This window comes from Salvelinus fontinalis, chromosome 13, assembly GCF_029448725.1.
Source record: "Salvelinus fontinalis isolate EN_2023a chromosome 13, ASM2944872v1, whole genome shotgun sequence".
Lineage (NCBI taxonomy): Eukaryota > Metazoa > Chordata > Actinopteri > Salmoniformes > Salmonidae > Salvelinus > Salvelinus fontinalis.
Genome location: NC_074677.1, coordinates 26,173,804 through 26,184,006, shown reverse-complemented (window position 1 = coordinate 26,184,006; position 10,203 = coordinate 26,173,804). Strand labels below are relative to the sequence as shown.

The 10,203-nt window shown below is 40.0% G+C and overlaps 1 protein-coding gene across 7 annotated transcripts in view; it reads left to right on the top strand.

The window, feature by feature from the left end:
* The first annotated feature begins 5,999 nt into the window (after positions 1-5,999).
* Positions 6,000-10,203, top strand: part of LOC129868313 (nuclear receptor corepressor 1-like) — a 121,391-nt gene continuing 117,187 nt past the window's right edge. For 6 of the 7 annotated variants that reach the window (XR_008761743.1, XM_055942181.1, XM_055942180.1 and 3 more), the window contains exon 1: positions 6,001-6,146. The gene's annotated coding sequence lies outside the window, so the exon portion shown is untranslated. Of the gene's footprint in view, positions 6,147-10,203 lie in introns of all 7 variants that reach the window. The other variant, XM_055942183.1, reaches the window with a different exon arrangement.

Here is a 10,203-nt window from a genome sequence, read left to right as displayed (position 1 = left end):
AAATCAGTCAATTGAACTACATTCATTAGGCCCTAATCTGGATTTCACCTGACAGGGAATACAGATATGCATCTGTTGGTCACAGATTCCATTAAAAAAATGGTAGGGGCAGTATCTGGTGTGACCATTTGCCTCATGCAGTGCGACACATCTCGACCCATAGCATATGCCTGCCCATACCATAACCCCATCATGGGGCATCAGCAAACCGCACAACACCATACATGCTGTCTGCCATCTGCTCGGTATAGTTGAAACCGGGATTAATCCGTGAAGAGCACACTTCTCCAGCATGCCAGTGGCCATCGAAGGTGAGCATTTGCCCACTGAAGCCAAACTGCAGTCAAGTCAATACTCTGGTGAGGACGAAGAGCATGCAGATGAGCTTCCCGGAGACGGTTTCTGAAAGTTTGTGCAGAAATTCTTTGCTTGTGCAAAAACCACAGTTTCATAAACTGTCCGGGTGGTTGGTCTTAGACAATTCCACAGTGGAAGAAGCCAGATGAGGAGGTCCTGGGCTGGCGTGGTTACACGTGGTCTGTGGTTGTGAGGCTGGTTGGACGTACTTTCAAATTCTCTAAAACAACGTTGGAGGCGGCTTATGGTAGAAAAATGAACATTCAATTCTCTGGCAACAGCTCTGGGGGACATTCCTTCAGTCAGCATGCCAATTGCACACTCCCTAAAAAATGTAATAGATATTTAGCTTCATGTGAGTATGGAACATTTCTGGGATCTTTTATTTCAGCTCATGAAACATGGGACCAACACTTTACATATTTTTATTTTTGCTCAGCGAAATTCTGCACTGCGGCTCAGTGCGGGAGATGGGCTTCCTCACGATGCTATCTAATTTGTGATGTGCACCAGATCCTCCTGCAGCAAAGCACCTCACAACATGATGCTGCCACCCCCACAACATGAAGCTGCCACCCCCATGCTTCACAGTTGGGATTGTGTTCTTCGGCTTGCAAGCATCCCACTTTTTCCTCCACACATAACAATGGTCATTATGGACAAACAGTTATATTTTTGTTTTATCAGACCACATTTCTCCAAAAAGTACAATCTTTGTCCCCATGTGCAGTTGCAAACCATAGTCTGGCTTTTTTTTATAGCGGTTTTGGAGCAGTGGCTTCTTCCTTGCTGAGCGGCCTTTAAGGTTATGTCGATATAGGACTCGTTTTACTGTGGATATAGATACTTTTGTACCTGTTTCCTCCAGCATCTTCACAAGGTCCTTTGCTGTTGTTCTGGGATTGATTTGCACTTTTCGCACAAAAGTACGTTCATCTCTAGGAAACAGAATGCGTCTCCTTCCAGAGCGGTATGGCGGCCGCGCGGTCCCATGGTGTTTATACTTGCGTACTACTGTTTGTACAGATGAATGTGGTACCTTCAGGCGTTTGGAAATTGCTCCCAAGGATGAACCAGACTTGTGGAGGTCTACAATTGTCTTCTGAGGTCTTGGCTGATTTCTTTTGATTTTCCCATGATGTCAAGCAAAGAGGCACCGAGTTTGAAGGTAGGCCTTGAAATACATCCACAGGTACACCGCCAATTGACTCTAATTATGCCAATTAGCCTAGCAGAAGCTTCTAAAGCCATGACATCATTTTCTGGAATTTTCCAAGCTGTTTAAAGGCACAGTCAACTTAGTGTATGGAAACTTCTGACCCACTGGAATTGTAATACAGTGAATTATAAGTGAAATAATCTGTCTGTAAACAATTGTTGGAAAAATGTATTGTGTCATGCACAAAGTAGATGTCCTAACCAACTTGCCAAAAGTATAGTTTGTTAACAAGAAATTTGTGGAGTGGTTGAAAAACGAGTTTTAATGCCTCCAACCTAAGTGTATGTAAACTTCCGACTTCAACTGTACACACCCCAGCAGTCAAAAGTTTGGACACACCTACTCATTCAAGGGTTTTTCTATATTTTTATTATTCTACATTGTAGAATAATAGTGAAGACATCAACACTATGAAATAACACATATGCAATCATATACTAACCAAAAGTGTTAAAACAAAATATATTTTATATTCTTTGAAGTAGCCACCCTTTGTCTTGATGACAGCTTTGCACACTCTCAACCAGCTTTATGAGGTAGTCACCTGGAATGCATTTCCAATAACAGGTGTGCCTTGTTAAAAGTCCATTTGATGAATTTCTTTCCTTCTTAATATGTTTGATCCAATCAGTTCAGTTGTGACAATGTAAATAGTACCCGCAAAACACCAGTCTCAACATCAACAGTGAAGAGGCGACTCCGGGATGCTGGCCTCCTAGGCAGAGTTGCTCTGTCCAGTGTCTGTGTTCTTTTGCCCATCTTAATCTTTTATTTTTATTGGCCAGTCTGAGATATGGCTTTTTCTTTGCAACTCTGCCTAGAGGGCCAGCATCCCGGAGTCGCCTTATCATGCACCTGTCTCGAAATTTGTTTTGATTTAGAATGGATCATTATCATGCACCTGTCTCAAAACAGGGGCAGCGGAAAAGAATACATGAAATCTATGCACTTATAGCGAATGGAGGATGCGTTTGCCCTACCTGACTGTTCATTTTCATGCCAGCCAGGTAGGCTATACTTCTGTTGTAAAGATAAGCAATGTGCGTAATATTAGGAAAGTAGATACATAAATATATTAGGCCTAGCCTATGGGACCTCCTATGGGACCTCCTTTTTTTAATAGAGGCCATCACTCTGTTTTCTCGTGCAAGTGCATAGCCTACAGAAATGTTGTACAACATGAGTACATGGGCTCTCATGAAGCGTTTGATTAGATGTTCGATTACATTCGCATTGATGTCAGAGTGAGAGGGACAATATAGTGCTGAGTACCAGGTAGTTAGCAAGTTTGGCAGGCTACAATTGACCAACAACAGCATCAGAGCTTGGAGAAGCCTAATTATTGTGGAAAGCGGGCCGAACAGGCCCCCATTAACATCGACGGGGCTGTAGTGGAGCAGGTCGAGAGTCGAGTGTCCACATCACCAACGAACTATCATGATCCAAACATACCAAGATAGTCGTGAAGAGGGCACGACAAAACCTTTTCCCCCTCAGGGGACTGAAAAGATTTGGCATGGGTCCCCAGATCCTCAAAATGTTATACAGCTGCACCATCGAGAGCATCCTGACCGGTTGCATCACCACCTGGCAACTGCTGAGCATCTGACCGTAAGGCGCTACAGAGGGTAGTGCGAACGGCCCAAGCAACCTGTCATCCAGGACCTATATAATAAGCGGTGTCAGAGGAAAGCCCATAAAATTGTCAGAGAGACTCCAGTCACCCAAGTTATAGACTGTTTTCTCCGCTACCGCACAGCAAGCGGTACCGGAGCACCAAGTCTAGGACCAAAAGGCTCCTCAACAGCTTCTACCCCCAAGCCATAAGACTGCTGAACAATTCATAAAATCCCCACCAGACAATTTACATGGATCCCCTCCCTTTTGTACACTGCTGCTACTTGCTGTTTGTTTGTTACCTATGCTTAGTCACTTCACCCCACCTACACTTCTCCCCCAGATTACCTCACCTAGCCTGTACCCCCGCACACTGACTCGGTACCGGTGCCCTCTGTATATAGCCTCATTATTGTTATTCTTATTGTGTTACTTTTTATTTTAGTCTACTTGATAAATATTTTCTTATTTTTGAACTGGACTGTTGGTTAAGGGCTTGTAAGTAAGCATTTCACGGTAGAGTCTACACCTGTTGTATTTGGCGCATGTGACGAATAAAGTTTGATTTGAAATTGCATTTTAAACTGAAGATTTGGTGATTATTGGAGTCAGGTGTGTTAGCTGGGGTTGGGGCAAAACTGACACCAATCAGGCCCTCGAGGACTGGAATTGCCCACCCCTGCTTTGGGTCAAACGGGGTGAGGGGCGTGACTTTTCAAAGTCAGTATTTTCAATTTCATGTTATAGCGCCACCATCTGGCCAATCTGTGTAAATTTGTAAATGCCAGATCTCAATGGCAAGATGCCTCACTCATCAAAGTTATGTCAAAATTAGGCCATGCTGTGTGAGATATTGTGTGCAACTAATGTACGTACTAACGCACAAACGGACAGAGACAAATACAGTCTCCTGCCCAATTTCATCGTTGGGAACAAAAATCACATTATTTGTTAGGCCTAATAAATTGACCATCGGTTGACTGTTCTGACAAGGTTACTTAACCACAAATGTATACTAAGCAGGCACTTATTATTTAAAATAGCTGATTACTTTCTAAACCTGGATCCCAACCACAACATGGGTAGTTTATATGCATGCAATCAATTTTTGTTATATAGTTAAATAAAATAAATTATAAGGGCATCATTTCTACTGGTACAACCAAGAAGCACCAAACTGGCGTAGGCCCTATCAATAGGTGTTTTTAAAAGGAATGTGTGGGGCTGATTGGCCAGTATGTTCTGTTGCAAAATGATAATTATTCAGAAGATTGCTTACTTGCTAGCTTCGCTGACAGAGACAACTTACTTGCAATCGTGCATAATGACTCTGGAGGCTGGTATTACCAACACCGCACAGCTGCCTAGAAGCTCTTCTCGACGCTGTACACCTTGATTGTAGTAATTGCCTAGGTAATTATTTGGAGAAAAGTAATTACTTTATATGTTGTCATTTAAAGCATTGCTACATAACGACATAAAAAAAATTATTAACACAAAATTACATGCACCGAAACATTTGAGTTGTTGTAGACTTCCGAACTATGCATGGCAGTAAGGTTAATGCTTTCCGGGATTCTTGGGACCTGAGCGATTCATTAGAGGTGGAAAATACCAAATTTATTTGGTTGCTTGTACATTTTTTTTTAGACCTTTTTTAGAAGTACATACCGGCCGTGACGGCAGTCAATGACGATAGTTAGTCAAACGAAAGTCCCTTTTTCGTGAGTAACTACCGTATTTTGACATTAAGTATGAAAAGCTGTTACATGGCAAGTTGAAAGGCTGCTTCCTGGGCTTAATGGCGATTTAACGTCTCCTGTAAAGCCAAATTCTGGTTCAGGAATACATAGGCTGCTCAAAGGACCAAAACTAATGTTTTCCATTGTAAACCCACCTTGAGATACACAAATTAAGAGGAATTTAGTTCCTCGAGTCTTAAAATTGTTTATACAAAGAACATGCATTCATCATCTGGATAGGCAGTTGAAGAGTGCTCGAACATCGCCAGACAAATCGCTTGTTTCAGATGAGTTGAATTGCTTGTCTCTACATAACAAATTTAAACAGTTTACGTGACTTTGCTGAATTCTGCTGATAGTAAATGCATTTTATCCAGACAAAGGTACTACGAAAAATAAAACATGTATTTTTTTTGCCGTTCTTATAAACATTCCGTATTTTCAGTCTTATTTATCAAAGGTTCCGCCTAAAATAAGTTAATTTGCTACATTTCCTGTTTCTGGAACGCAACATAACATTTGAACTCACGACCATATATAATATCTAATTACAAAAACATCGAAAAATTGGCATAAGTCAACGACTATCCAGTTGATATGAAAATCAGAAATGTTCTAATTATAATGTTAGTTAGGCATCTGAAAGTTTCCCGTTTCTGTTGCATGTGTAAGGTTAGGTAAACGACCAACCGATCATTTGTATTATTCAAGAAATGTATTTTTATTTATTTATTGAAACTGTGGAAACATTATTACTTATATTTATGTTTTGGATAAATCAAAAATCAGGATCAACAAGCATGTTTTGTGTCAGGCGGAAGACACAGTTGATCTTTAGTTCGTCTATGGGGATGGTTTGAACGTTACACAACATTATCCTCTTTGGTATATCAAATAAAAATATATATTTAAAATCGCGTAGTTTAGACAACGTTGACTTAATGTCTAATCACTGTTTTAATCCATATTTAACACACACAGTAAGCACTGAGAAAATATGCAAATGTGCATCATGAAAGTACTGTATTTTTTTCTTCTATATAACAATTTCTACAATCCTGCCAGGACATCGACAGACAAATGTGGTGCAGCGTTCTGTCTGCTACGACCCGTCTACTGTCCGTCAACAGCGGGTTTACAAAAACATCTGCCCTTTAAGATCAATAAGAACACATTTTCTTCTTACACGGTACTTTTTCCCTGAATGTGAGGTGAGTGCCTATCTCTTCATGTGTGCACAGAAGTTACATGTTTTTAAAATAGAGCATAACTTTGGGTTGCGTTTATCTAGCATGTTAGCCACTTTAGCGTACTATATCGAGGCTGCAAATTTCCCTTTGCAAGATGGCGGCTTGCTTGAGAATTCAAAGTGAAAAATTGTAACAAACAACACTCGTTTCGCAGCATCCGATGTTTTCATGTACTTTATACAGTTCAAGTATGCTGCATTTACACATTTATGGGAGGTGAATGCTAATTCGTCGATTTAAACTAAAAATAAACGCACATATCCTTTAATTCAGCCACAAGCAATTGATATTGTAAGCTAGTTAGCTTACCCAGTTAGCATACAAGCTAACAAGGCAAACACCAGAGGAAGGTGTAGACTGCAACGAGCATTACATTTGTCAAGTTGCTATTGATGTTTGCAGCTATATCTTGTTTAATACGTTTAGACAATCATAACTAATAATTGATTTTACTTTATGTAAAAAGGTTCGCTCCATACAGCAGTATTTGCAAACTATTTAGCTAAACTAGCTAGGTAATGTTATGTAGGCCTAGTAGCTAGGTAACTATTATTGTAAACGTCTGTATAACCAACATCATCAACAAACCGAAAAGTAACCATTTGCATCTTTCATGGAGACACCATCCATGGATAGTCAATAAATTGCGCTAATATGATCTTAGTGTGGTTTGTTGCAATATGTGCTTGTTATTTATTCATCCTCAACCGTAGGTTTTGTCCTTGCAGCTGTAATTCAACATCTGGTCCTCCCTGTCAACAAACTGGTATTAAAAGATAATAAGAGTCATATTAGATATTATGTTCAGTATTGATGAAAAGCTCACTACTGAGGAGAATGTAAACAAGTTCACTAATGTCAGCTGGCCTGAAGAGGCAGACTCCAATCATCCCCTTTATTTACAAAGTGCAGTGCACACTTCACCTGTTTCGTCTCCTCTAATATGTCCTCCTCATTGATTTTACTTTGATACATTATATTAATGAGGGAAGTGGAAGAGACTCATTCAAGACTTTAATTGGTTGTTGTGATGTTGCATTGCCTTAGGTTTTATAACTGTTACATTTCTGACGGAAGATAATTATTGTGCTGTCCTTGTAGGCATGCAGAACAAGCATGAGAAACACACTTGGGCCTTGTTTGTGCTTGTGGTCGGCGCAATTTGTTTTCTGTAGCCTCTATCCAAATTGTATCAGAGATGGTTTACAATCAGATAAATTAGAGGACCAGATTTATTTTTTTAGGCTCAATGTTTCATTTTAGGCTAGGTGTTGTGTAGAGTTTCATTCCAAGTATGAATTTGGATAGTTTCAGCAGCATATTTTATGCGATCTTATTGTTTTAAGCATTTTGAAGGAAAAACTCAAAAGAAACTGCAGAGATTTGGAGAGCAACTGTGGAGATTTTCTTCCCTTCATCATGCTTGTGTTTTTTTTTTAGCAGCATGGCGTTGTAGATGCATAGCCGTTCATGATTTGTCTGACAGACACAAATGTGCCTTGTTTGGTATTCCTAGCATTCCTGGCATTCTTGTCATCGCCATATCTGTCTGGCTGGCACCCCTGTAGCAGACGTTTTTTTTTTTTTTTTTTTTACAAATCCTAGATTTTAAGATGTCGAGGTGTTCATCAGATCAACATTCAGGCTTTCCTTCTCAAACAGGCTCTCTGTACAGGATTTCACTTGCGTCAGTGTAACTCTGAAAATATGGCAAGATCGGGACCTTCAACGTAAGCAGTTCTGCAGAGCCCTGCACGGTAGTGATTAGAGGTCGACCCATTCATCGGAATGGGCGATTTAATTGGGGTCGATTTCAAGTTTTCATAACAATCGTAAATCGGGATTTTTGGACGCCGATATATATATATATTTTAACATCTTTATTTAACTAGGCAAGTCAGTTAAGAACACATTCTTATTTTCAATGACGGCCTAGGAATGGTGGGTTAACTGCCTTGTTCAGGGGCAGAACGACAGATTTTTACCTTGTCAGCTTAACTAGTCCAACGCGCTAACCACCTGCCTCTCATTGCACTCCACGAGGAGCCTGCCTGTTACGCGAATGCAGTAAGAAGCCAAGGTAAGTTGCTAGCTAGCATTAAACTTATCTTATAAAAAACAATCAATCAATCATAATCACTAGTTAACTACACATGGTTGATGATATTACTAGTTTATCTAGCGTGTCCTGCGTTGCATATAATCGATGCGGTGCGCATTTGTGAAAAAGGTACCTAACCATAAACATATATGCCTTTCTTAAAATCAATACACAAGTATATATTTTTAAACCTGCATATTTTGTTAATATTGCTGCTAACATGAATTTCTTTGTGTCACTTCTCTTGCAACAGTCAGGGAAAATGCACCAGTTTGGGCCGCCTAGCTCATTGCAAACTGTGTGAAGACTATTTCTTCCTAACAAAGACCGGCAACTTCGCCAAACGGGGGATGTTTTAAGAAAAGCGCATTTGTGAAAAAAGCACAATCGTTGCACGACTGTACCTAACCATAAACATCAATGCCTTTCTTAAAATCAATACACAGAAGTATATATTTTTAAACCTGCATATTTAGCTAAAAGAAATCCAGGTTAGCAGGCAATATTAACCAGGTGAAATTGTGTCACTTCTCTTGCGTTCATTGCACGCAGAGTCAGGGTATATGCAACAGTTTGGGCTGCCTGGCTTGTTGCGAACTAATTTGCCAGAATTTTACGTAATTATGACATAACATTCAAGGTTGTGCAATGTAACAGGAATATTTAGACTTATGGATGCCACCCGTTAGATAAAATACAGAACGGTTCCGTATTTCACTGAAAGAATAAACGTTTTGTTTTCGAGATGATAGTTTCCGGATTCGACCATATGAATGACCTAAGGCTCGTATTTCTGTGTGTTATTATGTTATAATTAAGTCTAAGATTTGATAGAGCAGTCTGACTGAGCGATGGTTGGCACCAGCATGCTCGTAAGCATTCATTCAAACAGCACTTTCGTGCGTTTTGCCAGCAGCTCCGCTGTTTATCACTTCAAGCCTATCAACTCCTGAGATTAGGCTGGTGTAACCGATGTGAAATGGCTAGCTAGTTAGCGGGGTGCGCGCTAATAGCGTTTCAAACTTCATTCGCTCTGAGCCTCGGAGTAGTTCCCCTTGCTCTGCATGGGTAACACTGCTTCGAGGGTGGCTGTTATCAATGTTTTCCTCTTTCGAGCTCAGGTAGGAGCGAGGAGTGGGACAGAAGCTATACTGTTACACTGGCCTATGAGAACATCCAATAGTCAAAGGTTTTTGAAATACAAATGGTATAGAGAGAAATAGTCCTATAATAACCTCAACCTAAAACTTCTTACCTGGGAATATTGACGACTCATGTTAAAAGGAACCACCAGCTTTCATATGTTATCATGTTCTGAGCAAGGAACTTAAACGTTAGCTTTCTTACATGGCACATATTGCACTTTTACTTTCTTCTCCAACACTTTGTTTTTGCATTATTTAAACCAAATTGAACATGTTTCATTATTTATTTTAGGCTAAATTGATTTTATTGATGTAATATATTAAGTTAAAATAAGTGTTCATTCAGTATTGTTGTAATTGTCATTATTACAAATACATTTAAAAAAATCGTCCGATTTAATCAGTATCGGGATTTTTGGTCCTCCAATAATCGGTATCAGCGTTGAAAAATCATAATTGGTCGACCTCAAGTAGTGATGCACCGATATGACGTTTTTGGCCGATACCGATATCCAATATTTTCCTTGCCAAAAAAGAAGATACCGATTTGTAAATCAAAATTGCACCCTTTTTAAGCATTCAAGTACAGTAAAATAGTTAACACACACACAAGGATGCAGCGGTCTCGGGCACTGCATCTCAGTGCATGAGTCATCACTACATTCCCTGGTTCGAATTCAGGCTGTATACATCCGGCCGTGATTAGGAGTCCCATAGGGCGGTGCACAATTGGCCCGGCGTTGTAATTAAGAATTTGTTCTTAACTGACTTG